We start from the raw sequence: 23,852 nt of genomic DNA, 5'->3' as shown, positions 1-23,852 counted from the left end.
GCGCTTGCAATTTATAATGTGAACAAGGCCTAAGGGTTAATAAATTCAGGGCTCTGAATAATAGTTCCAATATTTGTATAGCGCTTTCCTCCTGTTAGACTCAAAGCGCTTGCGAGGCAGCCATTTTTTAAAATCACCACTTCATGTAGGAGGACTATGAATATAAATAAAAATAAATCTCCACAAGGATGCGCTCTATAGGCAGTAGCAGTGTTAGGGAGTCTTGCCCAAGATCTCCTTTCTTAATAGTTGCTGGCTTAGTGAACAGGAAGAGCTGTTATTCGGACCCTGGTCTCCTGTGTCAGAGGCAGAGCCCTTACCAGCACACTATCCAGCCACTATTGTTTATCTCATAACTTTACTTTCACTTCATGTTTGCTTTAAACAAGACAAAATGTATTTTTGAAAGGCGTAAGTTACAGATGTCCCTCCTACTCAGTGCCCAACCCCTCCCCCCTGTTTATGAAGTAGAGTTCCCCTTAAAGTGAACCTGAACTAAAAACTTCCTCTCTCCTCCTAAAAGATAAGCAAACAACATAATAACCTTTAAAGAAAAAAACATTCCTTGGTTACAGCCGATACAAATCCTGCAATAAATCTGCAGTGTGTCTTCTTCCTGCATTCATAGAATCAGACATAGGGTTAACTTCCTGTGTGTACAAATTAGCTGCTCTGCCAAGGCTGCCTAGATTCCTAAGCTGAGAAATCAAATTACTGGTGTGATTAGTCACAGATGAGGGAGAATTAGACTGGCTAAACCAGGCATGGGCAAACTCGGCCCTCCAGCTGTTATGGAACTACAAGTCCCACAATGCATTTGCCTTTGAGTCATGAATGTGGCTGTCAGACTCCTGCAGTGCACTGTGGGACTTGTAGTGCCTTAACAGCTGGAGGGCCAAGTTTGCCCATGCCTGGGCAGAACTCTCTAAATACATACAGGGTGCACTTCCCTCTGTTTTCCTTCTGTCCTGTGCAAGAGTTCAGGTCCACTTTAAAAGCCTGAGAGGTAAAATGTCCTTGCTTTGCTTGGTGCAGAAAAGGGTTTCACATACAAAACGATATTCCCAGGAGGGTTTCGCACCAGCCTGACCTCTGGACGGCCGTTTCCTGTTTTCCACACCTGTGAAAATACACGACAGTATTGGCCGTGGCAGAGATTTGGTGCGATCCCTGAGGGGTAGTAGGGTTACGTTATCACATATACCCTTATCGGTCATCTTCCGAGGACGCCCCCTGACACTTTCTGCAGCTGGCCTCAACCTGTTTGGACTTGTCAGGCTGTTAAACGGTCGGAGTGTCTGTTTAAGTTAGTTGAAACGTCTATTAAACTTTGGTGCGCGTTTTATTTAAAGTGGTTTCCAGGACATGTCGGTTTGTTTACACTGACGCCCGTCAGTTTGTCAGACTGATCTCTGCGGGTTTTGGAAAGCTGTCTGCCAAAAAACACTTTGGGGTGTTTGGGGAAGGATCGCATCTGGTTTCGCTTCCATTGGTTTCAGTTTGAGCAGCGAGTAGGCAACGTGTTTGGGGATACCCGGGTACTTCATTTATGGGGTGCGGCTTTCGGCAGTGTTGTCCACATGTGATCAGCCTGGTGTTATGCTTTAATTTGTTTAGTTCCAAACTAATAAACTTGCATCAACTTTGAATTATTAGTATCTGTTAATAATAATAATATCTGTACTGAACTCGGCAGCTCGTCTCATTCTTCTCTCCTCTCGCTCTTCCTCTGCTGCTCCTCTCCGTCAAGCTCTTCGTTGGCTGCCAATTACCCAGAGGCTTCAGTTCAAACTCTTAATCCTAAAGAGGTGTACACACTGTGAGATTTTTTTTGTCTGATTTACTGTCAGGTTTCCGATGAATATCCGATAGGAATGAACAGAAAACTGATCGGAAAATGATCAGAAATCAGATCGGACATGTTGGAAATTGGTCTGACAGCAAATCTGCCTGTGTACCCAGCATTACTTACAAAGCTGTCCACAATCTCTCTCCTCTGTACATCTCCAGATACCAACCCAACCGCAATCTCAGATCTGCGCAGGAGCTTCTATTCTCCTCCTCTAGAATCACCTCTTCGCATTCAGGTGTACAAGATTTCTCACGTGCCTCACCCCTCCTCTGGAATCCCCTTCCAAAACACTTCTGTCGCTCACCAACCTTGAAACGCTCCCTCAAAACTCACTTTTCTCGACAGGCATACACTTACTTAAAGAGACTCCGTAACAAAAATTGCATCCTGTTTTTTATCATCCTACAAGTTCCAAAAGCTATTCTAATGTGTTCTGGCTTACTGCAGCACTTTGTACTATCACAGTCTCTGTAATAAATCAACTTATCTCTCTCTTGTCAGACTTGTCAGCCTGTGTCTGGAAGGCTGCCAAGTTCTTCAGTGTTGTGGTTCTGCTATGAACTCCCCCTTCCAGGCCCCTCTCTGCACACTGCCTGTGTGTTATTTAGATTAGAGCAGCTTCTCTCTTCTCTCTTACAAGCTGGATAAATCGTCCTCTGAGCTGGCTGGGCTTTCACATACTGAAGAATTACAGACAAGGGCAAAGCTGTTTGCAGGAAGAAAAGAGCAGCCTGAAACTTCAGTGCATGAGAGATGCAGGGGGAAAGAAACACTCAAATGATCTCTTGAGATTCAAAAGGAAGGGTGTATACAGCCTGCTTGTGTATGGATGTATTTTCTATGTGTGGACATACAGTACATCAACCTACTTTCTGTTTTGGTGGCCATTTTGTTTGTTTATAAACAAACTTTTTAAAACTGTTTTTAACCACTTTTAATGCGGCGGGGAGCGGCGAAATTGTGACAGAGGGTAATAGGAGATGTCCCCTAACGCACTGGTATGTTTACTTTTGTGTGATTTTAACAATACAGATTCTCTTTAAGCCATTCCCCTTCAACTTCTGGCCAAGTTTTGCTCCTTACTAAATATAGCCTAAGAACACACGGCCTCTAGACATACATATTGTGTAGTACCCCCGCCTCTTGTTTCCTCCCTATTTAGGCCTCAATTCACAGAGCTTTATCAAACACTTTATCAAACGTTTGCTAATTTACCTCATGGGTAAAATCTAATTTTGAATTCACTAAGGTGTTATATATTTATTGAACATTTCATCGATAAAACATTCGATAAATATATAACACCTTAGTGAATTCAAAATTAGATTTTACCCATGAGGTAAATTATCAAACGTTCGATAAGGTGTTTGACAAAGCTCCGTGAATTGAGGCCTTAGTCCTGGGCCACACTGGAAGGGATGGAAGCCCAATCCATGTAAATATTGATCCCTGGAACAAATCGATTCCTTTTTTCATCTCTGTTCTGATAACGTGCTGTCATGGCGATGCATCTGTTGATCCAGAAATATTACTGCAGATCCAAACTTGCATCCATCCAGCGGAGAGCGTGTGGAAGGAATCCATTCAAGCGGACCAATGTAAATGGATGTATAGGTTAAAGCAGGGGTGCCCATTAGGTAGATCGCTAAGGACTTCATGGTAGATCCCGACCCTACTACATTTTCCACTCTGTATATACAGTTGTGCTCCTAAAATTGTACATAGGTAGATCATTTTGACTTGCTAATTTTTTAAAGTAGCTCACAAGCTGAAAAAGTGTGGGCACCTGTGGGTTAAAGGGACGCTACCGCAAAAAAATTGTAAATCTGTCAGATTTCTACTGCCTACTGTAAGTGACAGCGACATAGGAGAAAAGTCATTTATGGCTCATTTTACTCTGGAAGAAAGTAAGAAACTCACTTCTTATTTGTCTGTGTTTAAATGTATTTTAAATATTACGATTTTCGTGATGGGGTCCTTTCACTTTGGATCCGTTAGCGTTAGATCCCTTCCATAACAATCCGCTAACGGTCTGTATTTTAGGGCCAGTGTGGCCCAGGCCTCAGATTGTAAGCTTGCAGGGGGCGGGGCTGCCTCATACATCTTGTTCATTGTTACTGTCTTATGTCACTGTCTTTCTATTCTGTATTATGTACCAGTGTCTATATTTTGTGTATGCTATTGTGTGTATTATGCACCCTGTGTTTGTTTCTAAAGCCTCATCTACACTGTTAGGCCAGAGTACTGGCAGAGTATTACAATTTTCCAGCAGATCCAGATCTATTAGACATCTATTAGATCTAATAAGAAATTTCATCGTGTGTAGACGTCCAAATTGTTTAAGATTCAATTTCCAATAGATTTTGCTTTGTTAAATACCCCAAATCTGTTGCAACATCTAATGGACATCTAATAAACTAAGATTGGACAGGTTGGAAATTATCTAATAGATCCATCTATCTTATGGAAAATTGTACCATGTAGATGAGGCTTAACTTAGTACAACACCACAGAATATGCTGGCACTCTATAAATGTTATTATTATTATTATTACATCCAACCTTACCCCCCATCATAACTAAAGCACTTCATGGAATCTATGGAGCACACTTGCTCAGAAAGCACTCACCAATACGTAAACGTCTTTTAGGCTGGTTTCCCAGTAGATTGAATTTGCACCGTGCTGACAGTGAACGTGCTTAAAGGGAACCTAAACTGAGAGGGATATGGATGTTTCCTTTTAAACAATACCAGTTGCCTGGCAGTCCTGCTGATCTCTTTGGCTGCAGTAGTGGCTGAATCACACACCTGCAACAAGCCTGCAGCTAATCCAGTCTGACTTCAGTCAGAGCACCTGATGTGCATGCTTGTTGAGGGGCTGTGGCTGAAAGTATTAGAGACACGGGATCAGCAGGAGAGTCAGGCAACTGGTATTCATTTAAAACGAAAAATCCACATCCTTCTCAGTTTACGTTCTCATTCCAAGTCTCCAGCTTGTCTATTGCATTGGAAATGCCCTACAGAGCATTGATATGATGACATATCAGACTATCATCCAGTGTACAGGGATCATCGTGCGTAGCGCAAGGGATATAGCATATCCATTGTGAACAGACATGTCTGAAAGGATGCTATACACTCGTGTTTCTCAACATTCCATTGGTATTTAATTGTGGCTGGATAGTGTATTGGTTAAGTGGTCTGCCTGTTAAGTAAGCCAGCAGCTATTCAGCAAGGAGTCCTTGGGCAAGGCTCCCCAACACTGCTACTGCCTATAGAGCTCCCCTTAGTGGCTGTAGCTCTGGCCTAACACTGCTACTGCCTATAGAGCACCCCCTAGTGGCTGCAGCTCTGGCCTAACACTGCTACTGCCTATAGAGCGCCCCCTAGTGGCTGCAGCTCTGGCCTAACACTGCTACTGCCTATAGAGCACCCCCTAGTGGCTGCAGCTCTGGCCTAACGCTGCTAGTGCCTATAGAGCGCCCCCCTAGTGGCTGCAGCTCTGGCCTAACACTGCTACCTGCCTATAGAGCACCCCCTAGTGGCTGCAGCTCTGGCCTAACACTGCTACTGCCGCTACTGCCTATAGAGCACCCCCTAGTGGCTGCAGCTCTGGCCTAACACTGCTACTGCTGCTACTGCCTATAGAGCGCCCCCTAGTGGCTGCAGCTCTGGCCTAACACTGCTACTGCTGCTACTGCCTATAGAGCACCCCCTAGTGGCTGCAGCTCTGGCCTAACGCTGCTAGTGCCTATAGAGCGCCCCCTAGTGGCTGCAGCTCTGGCCTAACACTGCTACCTGCCTATAGAGCACCCCCTAGTGGCTGCAGCTCTGGCCTAACACTGCTACTGCCTATAGAGCACCCCCTAGTGGCTGCAGCTCTGGCCTAACACTGCTACTGCCTATAGAGTGCCCCCTAGTGGCTGCAGCTCTGGCCTAACACTGCTACTGCCTATAGAGCGCCCCCTAGTGGCTGCAGCTCTGGCCTAACACTGCTACTGCCTATAGAGCGCCCCCTAGTGGCTGCAGCTCTGGTGCTTTGTCTTGTCCAGTAAGAGAAAAGCACGCTATAAAGGCCCATACACACGTCGGATTTTTCCGAATGACGGGTCGTTTGAACGTCCCGTCGTTCAGTCGTCCGCACGCCAATTCGGGCGTGTGTACAGGCTGTCGTTCGGGTGATAAGACTGATTTTGAGCGATCCGCCCCTCAAGACCAGTCTTATCACCCGAACGACAGCCTGTACACACGCCCGAATTGGCGTGCGGACGACTGAACGACGGGACGTTCAAACGACCCGTCCGGAAAAATCTGACGTGTGTATGGGCCTTAAATGTTATTTGTCTTGTCATTGAACGCCTGTGCTCACCAAGTACCCCAGGTATGGTAAAATTATTTCCAGTACCCATTGACCTAAGCAGAAGGCTCCAGTATCTGCTGTAGTCTTATTACATAAAGAGAAACCGTTCTTCCACTCCTACAAATCCCCCTAGGTTAGGTGGCCTGATGGGAATGAAAGCTGCTCTTGTGTGTCATGTGGCAGTCCTGGGATCGTCTATTCATGTCTGCTTCCTGACTGCGCACATGTGACAGAATAAGAGCGGGAAATGGCAAATATTAACAGGCCAGGCAATACATGAAAGCCAAATATATGACTTAAATCCATAAACATGCAAGATTGCGGATACTTGGCTGACTGGTACTCTGGATTCTCCCGCAGGACACCTCCTGTGTGCAGGCAACACACGTTAAAGAGACACTTAAGCCTATGAAAAAAATAAGTTATACTCACCTGGGGCTTCTACCAGCCCCCTGCAGCAGTCCTGTGCCCTCGCAGTCACTCGCGGACCCTCCTGTCCCCCGCTGCCAGCTACTTTCGGCTGACAGGCGCACTGCGCAGGCCTAGCCACGCGTCTCCTACGTGTTCCGGTCCGCAATAGCGCCCTGCGCAGGCCGCTATTGCGGACGGGAACGCGTAGAAGGCTTCCCATGGCTAGGCCTGTCAGCGAAGTGAAAGTACTGTATTTTTTGAACTATAAGATCCTACTGTCCCTCGCCGCCACCTACTTTCACTTCGCGACAGACCTGGCCACGGGAAGCCTTCTATGCGTTCCCGCCTGCAAAAGCGTCCTGCGCAGGGCGCTATTTCAGGCCTGCGCAGTGTGCCTGTCGGCAGATATTGAAAGTAGCTGGCGGCGGGAGACAGGAGGGTCAGCGAGTGACTGCGAGGGCTCGGGACAGCTGCAGGGGGCTGGTAGAAGCCCCCGGTGAGTAAAACCTATTTTTTTTTTTTCATAGGCTTAACCTCTTGACGACCAGCTAACGCCGATTGGCGTAAACTGGTCGTCTGCGGGTTACCATGGAAACGGCTGCGAGCGGCCTTTCCATGTCAGTTCACGGAGGGTGTCTCCGTGAACAGCCGGAGAGCCGCCGATAGCGGCTCGCCGGCAAAATGTAAACAGGCGGGGAAGAAATCCCCGCTGTTTACATGTTACGGCACTGCTGCGGAGCAGCGCCATAAGTCAGATCGGCGATCCCCGGCCTCTGATTGGCCGGGGATCGCCGGCATATGATAGGCTGAAGCCTATCCCACAATGCGCAGGACGGATATCCGTCCTGCGCAGCCCAGGAAGGGAGAGGGAGGTAAGGGGAGGGAGGGAGCGCACAAAACGCTGCGGAGGGGGGCTTTGAGGAGCCCCCCCCCCCCGCTACCCACTAATGGCCGTCGGCGATCAGACCCCCCCAGCAGGACATCCCCCTAGTGGGGAAAAAAGGGGGGTAGTCTGATCGCCCTGCTGCACTGCTGATCGGTGCTGCGGGCTGTAGAGCCCACGCAGCACCGATCAGTGAAAATTCCCCTGGTCGGCAAGTGGTTAAAGGGATATACTGTAGGGGGGTCCGGGGAAAATGAGTTGAACTTACCCGGGGCTTCTAATGGTCCCCCGCAGACATCCTGTGCCTGCGCAGCCACTCACCTATGCTCCGCCCCCCACAGACATCCTGTGCCCGTGCAGCCACTCACCGATGCTCCGGCCCCGCCTCCGGTTCACTTCCGAGGTCTCCGACTTTAAAATCTGAAAACCACTGCACCTGCGTTGCCGTGTCCTCGCTCCCGCTGATGGCACCAGGAGCGTACTGCGCAGGCCCAGTATGGTCTGTGTCTGCGCAGTACACCCCTTGTGACATCAGCGGAAGCGAGGACACGGCAACGCAGGCGCAGTGGTTTTCAGACTTTAAAGTTGGAAATTCGAGAAGTGAACCAGAGGCGGGGCCGGAGCATCGGTGAGTGGCTGCGCGGGCACAGGATGTCTGCAGGGGGTGGGGGGGCGGAGCATCGGTGAGTGGCTGCCCGGGCACAGGATGTCTGCGGGGGACCATTAGAAGCCCCGGGTAAGTTCAACTCATTTTCCCCCGACCCCCCCCCCTACAGTATTCCTTTTAAGGATCACTTTAAGTTTGTGACTAGTGTTGCTTGCAAATTTTCGCTAAAAGTAATTTTTCGTATCGAAAATGCCATTTTCGATTTCGAAAATAGGTTTGTGAGTTTTTACCAAATCAGTAAATCCCACCTTTTAACCACTTAAGGACCAGAGACCACTGGTCCAATCCCGACGAATCGCCGCACATACCCACCGCAATCACTGCTCGCAGGGACCCCCAGGACAGACTCTGCCGTCTCTGACTGCAGAGTTCCTGTGAACCGGCCAGGAGCCGCTTTCATTGGCTCCTGACCATGTCTTTCAATGTAAGCCAATGGGAATGGCTTACAATGAAAGACAGGGCCAGGAGCCAATGGAATCGGCTCCTGACCTGCTCACATGACTCTGCCATCATAGAGACAGGCAGAGCCTGTGAGTTGTGGCGAGAATCGTTGGGTGGGAGCGGCGGATACGCGCTGCGGACAGTGATTGAAATCTACGCCCTGCCAGCCAAAAGTCCACCAAAACAGGGCGTAGATCTCAATCACTGCAGTCTTTAATGAGTTAAAGTGAAAAAGCGCCCAAAAAAATTTGAAAAATCACAAACGCATTGCTAAATGATTTTCAAAGGCTTTTTTGCTCAAATGTCGAATTTTACATTATTTTAACAAAAATAAGTGGTTGGGTCCCCGGTTCGAATCCCAGCCGGGGCACTATCTGCATGGAAATGGTATGTTCTAACCGTGTCTGCGCGGGTTTCCTCTGGGCACTACGGTTTCCTCCCACACCCCAAAAACATAGATGTTAATTCCCCATAAATTGGCCCTAGACTATGGTACATACATAGACATATGACTATGGTAGGGATTAGATTGTGAGCTCCTCTGAGGGATAGTTAAAGGACAACTGTAGTGAGGGGTATATGGAGGCTGCCATATTTATTTCCTAATAAACAATACCAGTTGCCTGGCAGCCCTGCTGATTCTCTGCCTCTAATACATTTAGCCATAGCCCCTGAACAGGCATGCAGCAGATCAGGTGTTTCTGACATTACTGTCAGATCCGACAAGATTAGCTGCATGCTTGTTTCTAGTGTGATTCAGACATTACTGCAGCCAAATAGACCAGTAGAGCTGCCAGGCAACTGGTATTGCTTAAAAGGAAATAAATATGGCAGCCTCCATCTACCTTTCACTACAGTTGTCCTTTTTAAGTGACAAGACAATTTATACTCTGCACAGCGCTGCAGAAGATGTCGGCACTATGTAAATCATAGTCATAAAAAGAATATTGTCCTTTTCGCTCATCGCTATGTGTGACGCATTCTGTAATTTGCACTATACAGGCAGTTCTGTTGCTTGTAGGACAGGTAATGGACGTGTTGCATGGATAATGCCAGTTACACTAGTTGAGTAACCCGCTGCATGGGTGGTATAAATCCTGGTAAACTCAGGTGTGGTGTTTGTACAGATTGGTGAGTATACCCCGATTTCTGGTCAGTATAAAGCTTAGTTCACACTGCAAAATGCAACCACTTAACTATTGTGAATTTGCGGTGGAATTATTAAAAGGATTGGTTGCTTTTACACATTCCTTTAGGCTGAATCGCTCTGAAAAATGGTACATACAGAAAGATTTCAATTTTCTGAAAATTAAACCGCTGCCGTGAGAACGCTCTCATGGGGTGACCATGCACTAGTGCATTACCGTTCTCCCTCAGCTGTCTGTGTTTGTCTGCTGTGGGGTCTACCCACATTTGTGTGCAGTGGTGTTGGTCTGTGTTTGTCTGCTGTAGGGTCTGTCCACGTGTGTCTGCTGTGGTGTCAGTCCGTCTGTGTCTGCTGTGGGGTCTGTCCACATGTGTCTGCTGTGGCGACGGTCCGTGTCTGCTGTGAAGTTTGTCTTGTGTGAGGTCTGTCTGTGTTTGTCTTGTGTGAGGTCTGTCTGTGTTTGTCTTGTGTGAGGTCTGTCTGTGTTTGTCTTGTGTGAGGTCTGTCTGTGTTTGTCTTGTGTGAGGTCTGTCTGTGTTTGTCTTGTGTGAGGTCTGTCTGTGTTTGTCTTGTGTGAGGTCTGTCTGTGTTTGTCTTGTGTGAGGTCTGTCTGTGTTTGTCTTGTGTGAGGTCTGTCTGTGTTTTGTCTTGTGTGAGGTCTGTCTGTGTTTTGTCTTGTGTGAGGTCTGTCTGTGTTTTGTCTTGTGTGAGGTCTGTCTGTGTTTTGTCTTGTGTGAGGTCTGTCTGTGTTTTGTCTTGTGTGAGGTCTGTCTGTGTTTGTCTGCTGTGGCGTATGGTCTGTGTCTGCTATAGCATACGTCCGTGTTTGTCTGCTGTGGCGATGGTCCGTGTCTGCTGTGGCGATGGTCCGTGTTTGCTGTGGCATCAGTCTGTGTTTGCTGTGGCATCAGTCTGTGTTTGTCTGCTGTGAGGTCTGTCTGTTTGTCTGCTGTGGCATATGGTCTGTGTCTGCTGTGGCATATGGTCTGTGTCTGCTATAGCATAAGTCCGTGTTTGTCTGCTCTGGCGACGGTCCGTGTCTGCTGTGGCGTCTCCCTGTGTTTGTCTGCTGTATTGAGTGTTAATCGCCGGCACCTGCTGTAGCTGCAGTGTGAATATGAATGAATCTGGCACTCCCTCCTGCTTGTTGGAAATAATAATAATGGTAATATGCCAGTGCTTTTCTCCATTCAGAATATGTGAGGTGCAGCTATATAAACAGAAGGAAATCGATCCGACCTGCGCTCGGCGAGGACTTCCGCAGACTGATATTCTGGGCTTTTATGGCCGGCCAAGAGATAAATAGGAAAGCAATAGTCGTGTAGCGTGTCACCGCTCTGTCATGTGACCTGCCCGCTGTCCCCTCTCAGACCCCATTGAAAACGTTCAAGAGGCTTTGGCAGGCGGCCGCTAGAAACGGCATGTCAGCAGCGCTGTGACATCAGCTGACCTGTCCAGGCTCCCGGCCACAAAACGCTGTCAACAGGAATTGTATATTTTACACTACACATTTATATGAAGTACAGGGTAAAATGCACCACAAGTTACTTTTCTCCTATGTTGCTGTCACAGTAAACAGTAAAAATCAGACAGATCTGACAGGTTTTGAACCAGGACATTTCCTCAAGGGGGACTTTTGGTACTCAGTAGTAACTTTTATTCTTTACAAGAGCACTCCCTGGAAAGAATCGATACAAAGTTGTCAGCCGGCCTCTCTATTCTCCACACTAATTTGGCAGTTGGAGTGAACAACTGCCATTTAGTAAACGCTTTTGAAAGTAAAGAACATTTTTAGCCTGAACAGATAGCCATGAGGCTATGATGCAGATGTAGTATTTTCTATGATGTTGCGCTGTTATGTTCTAGCACTTTGCGCTTTATGTACCCCTGAGGTACAGACTAACCAGCAAGCTCATGGTGACCCAGAACTCATTGGAGTGTGTAAGGGACTACAATGGTCCTAAAAGCCCCCTTACTAAGATGTTAAGAAAAACAAAAATTTGCTTTCCTAAAACAGAAAGAATTTGCGATAATTCAGGTTGGAGTGAGCTCGAGATATCTCCCAGTGCACCACTGCTGAATATATGCAAATTAACCATTATTACCCTTAGAAGCTAAACACACCTCCAGAACCGCTGGAATGCAATGATGTGTCAGCTTGTTAAATTGTACAGAGCCATAATAATCCAACATGCATACAGACTGTTTTGGATTGTTTGATCCTCATCAGTGCATGGCATGGATTAATTTGGCTCTATGGAGTAGGGCTTGTACCCCTGACAAAGCCCTTTTTGTTTATGGGGTAAAACATGTTGGATTGTAGTGGGGTGTTGTGTAAATAGTTAGTGAACTTACTATGGGTTGAAAAGGATAGACCTATAGTATGCGTGTGCTTCACTGAGCTACTTGTGGTCTACATATTTCTATGTTATCCCTTTCCCAGAATCGTAATCTATTATATACAGTATGAATGCTTTTTAAAGTAATTTATTAAGTAGTGACATATAGTAGAATGCAGTAAAGAGGCCCTGTAGTGACATATAGTAGAATGCAGTAAAGAGGCCCTGTAGTGACATATAGCAGAATGCAGTAAAGAGGCCCTGTAGTGACATATAGTAGAATGCAGTAAAGCGGCCCTGTAGTGACATATAGCAGAATGCAGTAAAGAGGCCCTGTACTGACATATAGCAGAATGCAGTAATGAGGCCATGTGGTGACATATAACAGAATGCAGTAAAGAGGCCCTGTAGTGACATATAGTAGAATGCAGTAAAGAGGCCCTGTAGTGACATATAGTAGAATGCAGTAAAGAGGCCCTGTAGTGACATATAGCAGAATGCAGTAAAGAGGTCCTGTAGTGACATATAGCAGAATGCAGTAAAGAGGCCCTGTAGTGACATATAGCAGAATGCAGTAAAGAGGACCTGTAGTGACATATAGCAGAATGCAGTAAAGAGGCCCTGTAGTAACATATAACAGAATGCAGTAAAGAGGCCCTGTAGTGACATATAGCAGAATGCAGTAAAGAGGCCCTGTAGTGACATATAGCAGAATGCAGTAATGAGGCCATGTGGTGACATATAACAGAATGCAGTAAAGAGGCCCTGTAGTGACATATAGTAGAATGCAGTAAAGAGGCCCTGTAGTGACATATAGTAGAATGCAGTAAAGAGGCCCTGTAGTGACATATAGCAGAATGCAGTAAAGAGGTCCTGTAGTGACATATAGCAGAATGCAGTAAAGAGGCCCTGTAGTGACATATAGCAGAATGCAGTAAAGAGGACCTGTAGTGACATATAGCAGAATGCAGTAAAGAGGCCCTGTAGTAACATATAACAGAATGCAGTAAAGAGGCCCTGTAGTGACATATAGCAGAATGCAGTAAAGAGGCCCTGTAGTGACATATAGTAGAATGCAGTAAAGAGGCCCTGTAGTGACATATAGCAGAATGCAGTAAAGAGGCCCTGTAGTGACATATAGTAGAATGCAGTAAAGCGGCCCTGTAGTGACATATAGCAGAATGCAGTAAAGAGGCCCTGTACTGACATATAGCAGAATGCAGTAATGAGGCCATGTGGTGACATATAACAGAATGCAGTAAAGAGGCCCTGTAGTGACATATAGTAGAATGCAGTAAAGAGGCCCTGTAGTGACATATAGCAGAATGCAGTAAAGAGGCCCTGTAGTGACATATAGCAGAATGCAGTAAAGAGGCCCTGTAGTGACATATAGCAGAATGCAGTAAAGAGGTCCTGTAGTGACATATAGTAGAATGCAGTAAAGAGGCCCTGTAGTGACATATAGCAGAATGCAGTAAAGAGGCCCTGTAGTGACATATAGCAGAATGCAGTAAAGAGGCCCTGTAGTGACATATAGCAGAATGCAGTAAAGAGGCCCTGTAGTGATATATAGTAGAATGCAGTAAAGAGGCCCTGTAGTGACATATAGCAGAATGCAGTAAAGAGGACCTGTAGTGACATATAGCAGAATGCAGTAAAGAGGCCCTGTAGTAACATATAACAGAATGCAGTAAAGAGGCCCTGTAGTGACATATAGTAGAATGCAGTAAAGAGGCCCTGTAGTGACATATAGCAGAATGCAGTAAAGAGGCCCTGTAGTGACATATAGTAGAATGCAGTAAAGCGGCCCTGTAGTGACATATAGCAGAATGCAGTAAAGAGGCCCTGTACTGACATATAGCAGAATGCAGTAATGAGGCCATGTGGTGACATATAACAGAATGCAGTAAAGAGGCCCTGTAGTGACATATAGTAGAATGCAGTAAAGAGGCCCTGTAGTGACATATAGCAGAATGCAGTTAAGAGGCCCTGTAGTGACATATAGCAGAATGCAGTAAAGAGGCCCTGTAGTGACATATAGCAGAATGCAGTAAAGAGGCCCTGTAGTGACATATAGCAGAATGCAGTAAAGAGGCCCTGTAGTGACATATAGTAGAATGCAGTAAAGAGGCACTGCAGTGACCTATAGTAGAATGCAGTAAAGAGGCCCTGTAGTGACATGTAGCAAAATGCAGTAAAGAGGCCCTGTAGTGACATATAGTAGAATGCAGTAAACAGGCCCTGTAGTGACATATAGTAGAATGCAGTAAAGAGACTCTGTAGTGACATATAGCAGAATGCAGTAAAGAGGCCCTGTAGTGACATATAGCAGAATGCAGTAAAGAGGCCCTGTAGTGACATATAGCAGAATGCAGTAAAGAGGCCCTGTAGTGACATATAGTAGAATGCAGTAAAGAGGCCCTGTAGTGACATATAGTAGAATGCAGTAAAGAGGCCCTGTAGTGACATATAGCAGAATGCAGTAAAGAGGTCCTGTAGTGACATATAGCAGAATGCAGTAAAGAGGCCCTGTAGTGACATATAGCAGAATGCAGTAAAGAGGACCTGTAGTGACATATAGCAGAATGCAGTAAAGAGGCCCTGTAGTAACATATAACAGAATGCAGTAAAGAGGCCCTGTAGTGACATATAGCAGAATGCAGTAAAGAGGCCCTGTAGTGACATATAGCAGAATGCAGTAAAGAGGCCCTGTAGTGACATATAGCAGAATGCAGTAAAGAGGCCCTGTAGTGACATATAGTAGAATGCAGTAAAGAGGCCCTGTAGTGACATATAGCAGAATGCAGTAAAGAGGCCCTGTAGTGACATATAGTAGAATGCAGTAAAGCGGCCCTGTAGTGACATATAGCAGAATGCAGTAAAGAGGCCCTGTACTGACATATAGCAGAATGCAGTAATGAGGCCATGTGGTGACATATAACAGAATGCAGTAAAGAGGCCCTGTAGTGACATATAGTAGAATGCAGTAAAGAGGCCCTGTAGTGACATATAGCAGAATGCAGTAAAGAGGCCCTGTAGTGACATATAGCAGAATGCAGTAAAGAGGCCCTGTAGTGACATATAGCAGAATGCAGTAAAGAGGCCCTGTAGTGACATATAGCAGAATGCAGTAAAGAGGCCCTGTAGTGACATATAGTAGAATGCAGTAAAGAGGCACTGCAGTGACCTATAGTAGAATGCAGTAAAGAGGCCCTGTAGTGACATGTAACAAAATGCAGTAAAGAGGCCCTGTAGTGACATATAGTAGAATGCAGTAAACAGGCCCTGTAGTGACATATAGTAGAATGCAGTAAAGAGACTCTGTAGTGACATATAGCAGAATGCAGTAAAGAGGCCCTGTAGTGACATATAGCAGAATGCAGTAAAGAGGCCCTGTAGTGACATATAGCAGAATGCAGTAAAGAGGCCCTGTAGTGACATATAGCAGAATGCAGTAAAGAGGCCCTGTAGTGATATATAGTAGAATGCAGTAAAGAGGCCCTGTAGTGACATATAGCAGAATGCAGTAAAGAGGACCTGTAGTGACATATAGCAGAATGCAGTAAAGAGGCCCTGTAGTAACATATAACAGAATGCAGTAAAGAGGCCCTGTAGTGACATATAGCAGAATGCAGTAAAGAGGCCCTGTAGTGACATATAGCAGAATGCAGTAAAGAGGCCCTGTAGTGACATATAGCAGAATGCAGTAAAGAGGCCCTGTAGTGACATATAGCAGAATGCAGTAAAGAGGCCCTGTAGTGACATATAGTAGAATGCAGTAAAGAGGCACTGCAGTGACCTATAGTAGAATGCAGTAAAGAGGCCCTGTAGTGACATGTAGCAAAATGCAGTAAAGAGGCCCTGTAGTGACATATAGTAGAATGCAGTAAACAGGCCCTGTAGTGACATATAGTAGAATGCAGTAAAGAGACTCTGTAGTGACATATAGCAGAATGCAGTAAAGAGGCCCTGTAGTGACATATAGCAGAATGCAGTAAAGAGGCCCTGTACTGACACATAGGAGAATGCAGTAAAGAGGCCCTGTAGTGACATATAGCAGAATGCAGTAAAGAGGCCCTGTAGTGACATATAGCAGAATGCAGTAAAGAGGCCCTGTAGTGACATATAGCAGAATGCAGTAAAGAGGCCCTGTAGTGATATATAGTAGAATGCAGTAAAGAGGCCCTGTAGTGACATATAGCAGAATGCAGTAAAGAGGACCTGTAGTGACATATAGCAGAATGCAGTAAAGAGGCCCTGTAGTAACATATAACAGAATGCAGTAAAGAGGCCCTGTAGTGACATATAGCAGAATGCAGTAAAGAGGCCCTGTAGTGACATATAGCAGAATGCAGTAAAGAGGCCCTGTAGTGACATATAGCAGAATGCAGTAAAGAGGCCCTGTAGTGACATATAGTAGAATGCAGTAAAGAGGCACTGCAGTGACCTATAGTAGAATGCAGTAAAGAGGCCCTGTAGTGACATGTAGCAAAATGCAGTAAAGAGGCCCTGTAGTGACATATAGTAGAATGCAGTAAAGAGACTCTGTAGTGACATATAGCAGAATGCAGTAAAGAGGCCCTGTAGTGACATATAGCAGAATGCAGTAAAGAGGCCCTGTACTGACACATAGGAGAATGCAGTAAAGAGGCCCTGTAGTGACATATAGCAGAATGCAGTAAAGAGGCCCTGTAGTGACATATAGCAGAATGCAGTAAATAGGCCCTGTAGTGACATATAGCAGAATGCAGTAACGAGGCCCTGTAGTGACATATAGTAGAATGCAGTAAAGAGGCCCTGTAGTGATCTATAGTAGAATGCAGTAAAGAGGCCCTGTAGTGACATATAGTAGAATGCAATAAAGAGGCCCTGTAGTGATATATAGTAGAATGCAGTAAAGAAGCCCTGTAGTGACATATAGCAGAATGCAGTAACGAGGCCCTGTAGTGACATATAGCAGAATGCAGTAAAGGGGCCCTGTAGTGACATATAGCAGAATGCAGTAAAGTGGCCCTGTAGTGACATATAGCAGAATGCAGTAAAGAGGCCCTGTACTGACATATAGGAGAATGCAGTAAAGAGGCCCTGTAGTGACATATAGCAGAATGCAGTAAAGAGGCCCTGTAGTGACATATAGTAGAATGCAATAAAGAGGCCCTGTAGTGATATATAGTAGAATGCAGTAAAGAAGCCCTGTAGTGACATATAGCAGAATGCAGTAACGAGGCCCTGTAGTGACATATAGCAGAATGCAATAAAGAGGTCCTGTAGTGATATATAGTAGAATGCAGTAAAGAGGCCTTATAGTGACATATAGCAGAATGCAGTAAAGAGGCCCTGTAGTGATATAGTAGAATGCAGTAAAGAGGCCCTGTAGTGACATATAGCAGAATGCAGTAAAGAGGACCTGTAGTGACATATAGCAGAATGCAGTAAAGAGGCCCTGTAGTAACATATAGCAGAATGCAGTAAAGAGGCCCTGTAGTGACATATAGCAGAATGCAGTAAAGAGGCCCTGTAGTGACATATAGCAGAATGCAGTAAAGAGGCCCTGTACTGACATATAGGAGAATGCAGTAAAGAGGCCCTGTAGTGACATATAGCAGAATGCAGTAAAGAGGCCCTGTAGTGACATATAGCAGAATGCAGTAAATAGGCCCTGTAGTGACATATAGCAGAATGCAGTAACGAGGCCCTGTAGTGACATATAGCAGAATGCAATAAAGAGGTCCTGTAGTGATATATAGTAGAATGCAGTAAAGAGGCCTTATAGTGACATATAGCAGAATGCAGTAAAGAGGCCCTGTAGTGATATATAGTAGAATGCAGTAAAGAGGCCCTGTAGTGACATATAGTAGAATGCAATAAAGAGGCCCTGTAGTGACATATAGCAGAATGCAGTAAAGAAGCCCTGTAGTGACATATAGCAGAATGCAGTAAAGTGGCCCTGCAGTGACATATAGTAGAATGCAATAAAGAGGCCCTGTAGTGACATATAGCAGAATGTAGTATAGAGGCCCTGTAGTGACATATAGCAGAATGCAGTAAAGAGGCCCTGTAGTGACATATAACAGAATGCAGTAAAGAGGCCCTGTAGTGACATATAGCAGAATGCAGTAAAGGGGCCCTGTAGTGACATATAGCAGAATGCAGTAAAGAGGCCATGTAGTAACATATAGCAGAATGCAGTAAAGAGGCCCTGTAGTGACATATAGCAGAATGCGGTAAAGAGGCCATGTAGTGACATATAGCAGAATGCAGTAAAGAGGCCCTGTAGTGACATATAGCAGAATGCAGTAAAGAGGCCATGTAGTGACATATAGCAGAATGCAGTAAAGAGGCCCTGTAGTGACATATAGCAGAATGCAGTAAAGAGGCCATGTAGTGACATATAGCAGAATGCAGTAAAGAGGCCATGTAGTGACATATAGCAGAATGCAGTAAAGAGGCCATGTAGTGACATATAGCAGAATGCAGTAAAGAGGCCCTGTAGTGACATATAGCAGAATGCAGTAAAGAGGCCCTGTAGTGACATATAGCAGAATGCAGTAAAGAGGCCCTGTAGTGACATATAGCAGAATGCAGTAAAGAGGCCATGTAGTGACATATAGCAGAATGCAGTAAAGAGGCCCTGTAGTGACATATAGCAGAATGCAGTAAAGAGGCCATGTAGTGACATATAGCAGAATGCAATAAAGAGGCCATGTAGTGACATATAGCAGAATGCAATAAAGAGGCCCTGTAGTGACATATAGCAGAATGCAGTAACGAGACCCTGTTGTGACATATAGCAGAATGCAGTAAAGAGGCCCTGTAGTGACATATAGCAGAATGCAGTAAAGAGGCCCTGTAGTGACCTATAGCAGAATGCAGTAAAGAGGCCCTGTAGTGACATATAGCAGAATGCAGTAAGGAGGCCCTGTGACATATAGCAGAATGCAGTAAGGAGGCCCTGTAGTGACATATAGCAGAATGCAGTAAGGAGGCCCTGTAGTGACATATAGCAGAATGCAGTAAAGAGGCCCTGTGGTGACATATAGTAGAATGCAGTAATGAGGCCCTGTAGTGACATATAGCAGAATGCAGTAAAGAGGCCCTGTAGTGACATATAGTAGAATGCAGTAGCTACAGCAGCCCTGCCTCCTAGTAATGTTTAGCCTAGGCTATGTAATGCAGCCTTGTACCCTGCAGTCCTCTGAGACCAGGTCTCGTTTCTGCTGACTTCATGACCCACAACAAACATTCTACAGAGATCACCTGACTAGACTAAAGCTGTCGCCACCATGTGATAAATGTCAGAATGTAAATCAGAGAAAGGAAAGATTTTACAATGGGCAAACACTGACTAAATCATCTATAAATATATTGTAAAAAAAAATAAGCAATTTTATTCATTAGATTACATTCAGTTAAGTTCCTCTTTAAGTCTTGTGATGTAGACATGGCTATGCTTTTTTTCATACATGTATGCGTAATTGTGTCAGATTGTGGCAGAGCATACCCTATATATTGTGCGGACAGCGGTGTGACAGATTCCCTCTTTCCCTGAAATTAAGACATCCCCGGAAAGTCAGCCCGAGCAGGAATTTCGAGGGTGCTCCAAAAGTAATCCCCAGCTGCAGTAAGGGGAAGACTTACAGCAACTTCTGTTATTACTGGAGCCGATGTTCTCATGGGCGGGACCATGTCTTTGTCATTGGGCCAATCACTGCACTTGCTGCTACTCAGCAAGTACAGCTGCTATTTAGCAAGTGTAGTGATTGGCCCAATAACAGAGTCTTGGTCCCGCTCCGCCTGCGAGATCATCAGCTCCAGTAGAAACACAAGTTGCCGTACTTCTTCCCCATTGGGTGAAGCTCAAGAACATAGCAGCATGGAGCTCGGGGGAAGAACAGGATGCTTGGGGGCATCAAAGGACAAGGAGGACATGGGGACAGCGGAAGACACAGCAGGGTGGACATGGGGAACACAGGAGGACGGGATAGAGGACATCAGAAGGACACTAAAGATACTAGAGGTGGATCCAGTATCGAGGAAAGGTCCAATGTGGAGGAAGGCAGGACGACACACAGCACAGGAACTTGTGTGCTCATAGAATTATAAGACATCCCCTGAAAATAAGCCCGAGCACAACTTTTGGAGCAAAAATGAATATAAGACCAGGCATGGGCAAACTTGGCCCTCCAGCTGTTAAGGAACTACAAGTCCCACAATGTATTGCAGGAGTCTTACAGCCACAGTCATGACTCATAAAGTCAAATGCATTGTGGGACTTGTAGTTCCTTAACAGCTGGAGGGCCAAGTTTGCCCATGCCTGATATAAGACACTTATTTTCGGGGAAACACCGTATTAGTGGCAGTAGTGGTACGACCGATTTTAGCGGCAGCAGCGGTGTGACTGACATTAGTGGTGACCTCAGTGCCAGTGATAGTACAGGAACACGCTGACCTGAAGTTACCCCAATCTCTGTTTTAATATGGAAAATAGCTGTCCTGCTCTGTTAGTTTAGGATTAGGCAGTTGCGTGTGTCGGCGGTAAGGGACAGCGCAGTGATAGTCCTGGACCTCGGTATATACTATCTCTGTGTGTGGTCTCCTCCCAGAGATTGTGTCTTCCGGTCTATTGACTCTGAGTGTCGCCTTTTTTCCTCCTGAAGTGTCTCTTGCTCAAGTCAAACAAGCTGTGTAATTATCCTGTGACCTGAGCCTAGAAGCGTCTTATTTCACCACAGCGTATTCTCAGTGCTGCTGTTATTTGGATGCTGGAGATTGCTCCTAGCCTGACCCCAATAGTTTACTATTGGGCAGTGGCATTTCCAGTAGTAAAATATCAGTACATTTACCAATGTTTTACTATCGCTAAGCCTAACCCTTCTCGTTTGCAGCCCATTCAGCGGTTCGTAGGTCTACAGGATGGTGTAGTGGTGCATTTGGTCAGCTCAGATGCCCTATGTGTTTTGAAGGCCCAATTGTTGCAGTTTGCACTAGTGCATCTCTTGTTATCTTTTGCGTTGTTTTGTAAAGTCCTGATGAAAGGTTGATACTAACCCGAAACGGACTAGTGTTGTTGCCTGAAATACTATAGAAACGTCTGCATTACTTCCCACCAAAATTGTCAAACTTTTCCATCTCTCTTGGAATGACTGACCCCTTGTCTTAGAAGTTTTGACAAAAAGTTTTTATCGGAAATATTTAGTAATTTTTGATACAATAAAAGTCGGATACTGATATTTTTGATTGTAATTTCTTATGGTACCTATCCTCTCATTCTTATACAACTGACATACACCCCCTGTCCCTAACCAGCGCCCCCCTTCGTCTGCCGCGATCCCAACATCGTACTGTTGCCTTCGCCGCAATCGCAATATTCTTTACCCTAATTTTCCCCCTGGGCACCCCTATAGATGCAAATAACATTGCCGTATACATGGTGCCCATTTTATTGGCCCCAAAGTGATTGTTGGTGATGGGTGTAGTGTGTGTGTGTGTGTGTGTGTGTGTGTGTGTGTGTGTGTGTGTGTGTGTGTGTGTGTGTGTGTGTGTGTGTGTGTGTGTGTGTGTGTGTGTGTGTGTGTGTGTGTGTGTGTGTGTGTGTGTGTGTGTGTGTACAGTGTGTGTACAGTGTGTGTGTAGTGTGTGTGTGTGTAGTGTGTGTACAGTGTGTGTGTACAGTGTGTGTGTACAGTGTGTGTGTACAGTGTGTAGTGTGTGTGTAGTGTGTGTGTACTGTGTGTGTGTACTGTGTGTGTGTACTGTGTGTGTGTGTGTGTGTGTGTGTGTGTGTGTGTGTGTGTGTGGTGTACAGTATGTGTGTGTGTGCTTTTCTGCTGAACTGTGTTTTGCATGGAGTTTTAGTAAAAAAGACACAGAGCGGCGAAAATACCAGTTGTTATAGTATTTATTTTGTAAAATCTATCGGGGAGATATGTTTGTTTTGTGCCAAAGCGTTCATCTCCGGTTTCCTTTAAGTTTGACCCCATTCTCAAGGTTTTGTGTGAGTCTTGATCTGAAGCTCCTAGTTCCAGGGCTGGTTTGTGTGTTACACACTGCGGCGTTCCCCTTATTGGAACATGGAGGGGCAGCAGCGCCCCCTGTAGTGCCCATCCTGGATCTTCCTCCAGCATTCTCAGTTTAGCAGAGCTTTTTCCTTTTTATATACTTTTAACAGCAGCAAGAAAGTGTCAGAAAAGTAGCAATAAAAACCGACACAACATAAAACTTTTGTGTTGGCCGAGAAGGAGGCTTCTGTAGCAGAGACCGGTTAGACTGGCCTGGGGAGGTTATATTGTGAAAGGGGGAGGACTAGTCTGCATGTCTCATATTCCTGGGCTGATGCTCAGCGACTGACCTGCTTCTGTCTGTACAGAGCAGCCAGGGACAGACCTCTGCCTACTGAGCTACTCAGCTACTGACCTGCTTCTGTCTGTACAGAGCAGCCAGGGTCACATCTCTGCCTACTGAGCTACTCAGCGACTGACCTGCTTCTGTCTGTACAGAGCAGCCAGGGACAGATCTCTGCCTACTGAGCTACTCAGGGACTGACCTGCTTCTGTCTGTACAGAGCAGCCAGGGACACATCTCTGCCTACTGAGCTGCTCAGCGACTGACCTGCTTCTGTCTGTACAGAGCAGCCAGGGACAGATCTCTGCCTACTGAGCTACTCAGCGACTGACCTGCTTCTGTCTGTACAGAGCAGCCAGGGACAGACCTCTGCCTACTGAGCTACTCAGCGACTGACCTGCTTCTGTCTGTACAGAGCAGCCAGGGTCACACCTCTGCCTACTGAGCTACTCAGCGACTGACCTGCTTCTGTCTGTACAGAGCAGCCAGGGTCACATCTCTGCCTACTGAGCTACTCAGCGACTGACCTGCTTCTGTCTGTACAGAGCAGCCAGGGACACATCTCTGCCTACTGAGCTACTCAGCGACTGGCCTGCTTCTGTCTATACAGAGCAGCCAGGGTCACACCTCTGCCTACTGAGCTACTCAGCGACTGGCCTGCTTCTGTCTGTACAGAGCAGCCAGGGACAGATCTCTGCCTACTGAGCTACTCAGTGACTGGCCTGCTTCTGTCTGTACAGAGCAGCCAGGGACACATCTCTGCCTACTGAGCTACTCAGGGACTGACCTGCTTCTGTCTGTACAGAGCAGCCAGGGACACATCTCTGCAGACTGAGCTACTCAGCGACTGACCTGCTTCTGTCTGTACAGAGCAGCCAGGGACACATCTCTGCCTACTGAGCTACTCAGCGACTGACCTGCTTCTGTCTGTACAGAGCAGCCAGGGACACATCTCTGCCTACTGAGCTACTCAGCGACTGGCCTTCTTCTGTCTGTACAGAGCAGCCAGGGACAGATCTCTGCCTACTGAGCTACTCAGCGACTGACCTGCTTCTGTCTGTAGAGAGCAGCCAGGGTCACATCTCTGCCTACTGAGCTACTCAGCGACTGACCTGCTTCTGTCTGTAAATTAATCCTGATGAAGTAGGGGGCGCCTTCATGAAATGCGGTGTTCCTGTCAAACATTTGTAATTCAACTTCCTCTTTGTCCTGATTGGTCCATCGTCTCTGCTTTCCCTGGCCATTCTTTTTGTAAATCTGTTAATTCCTCCTATATTAGTAAGTGAACAGAGGCGCCAGAAGGATAAAAATCCATGAAATTTAAAAAAAAAAATTGCTGGGAGGAAGTGGTGGACTCGCCTCCGTTAAAGCAGACACCAAGGACTGTAAATATATAGATATACACATTTA

The 23,852-nt window shown here is 46.0% G+C and overlaps 1 protein-coding gene across 2 annotated transcripts in view; it reads left to right on the top strand.

Moving 5' to 3' along the window:
* The window catches only part of LOC137525371 (rho GDP-dissociation inhibitor 1-like), a 139,294-nt gene that overhangs the window by 12,278 nt on the left and 103,164 nt on the right, over positions 1-23,852 (top strand). The gene's annotated exons all lie outside the window — the stretch shown is intronic.

The sequence above is a fragment of the Hyperolius riggenbachi genome, chromosome 7 (assembly GCF_040937935.1).
Source record: "Hyperolius riggenbachi isolate aHypRig1 chromosome 7, aHypRig1.pri, whole genome shotgun sequence".
In the NCBI taxonomy this organism is placed as follows: Eukaryota; Metazoa; Chordata; class Amphibia; order Anura; family Hyperoliidae; genus Hyperolius; species Hyperolius riggenbachi.
This window is presented reverse-complemented; position numbering and strand designations above follow the sequence as displayed.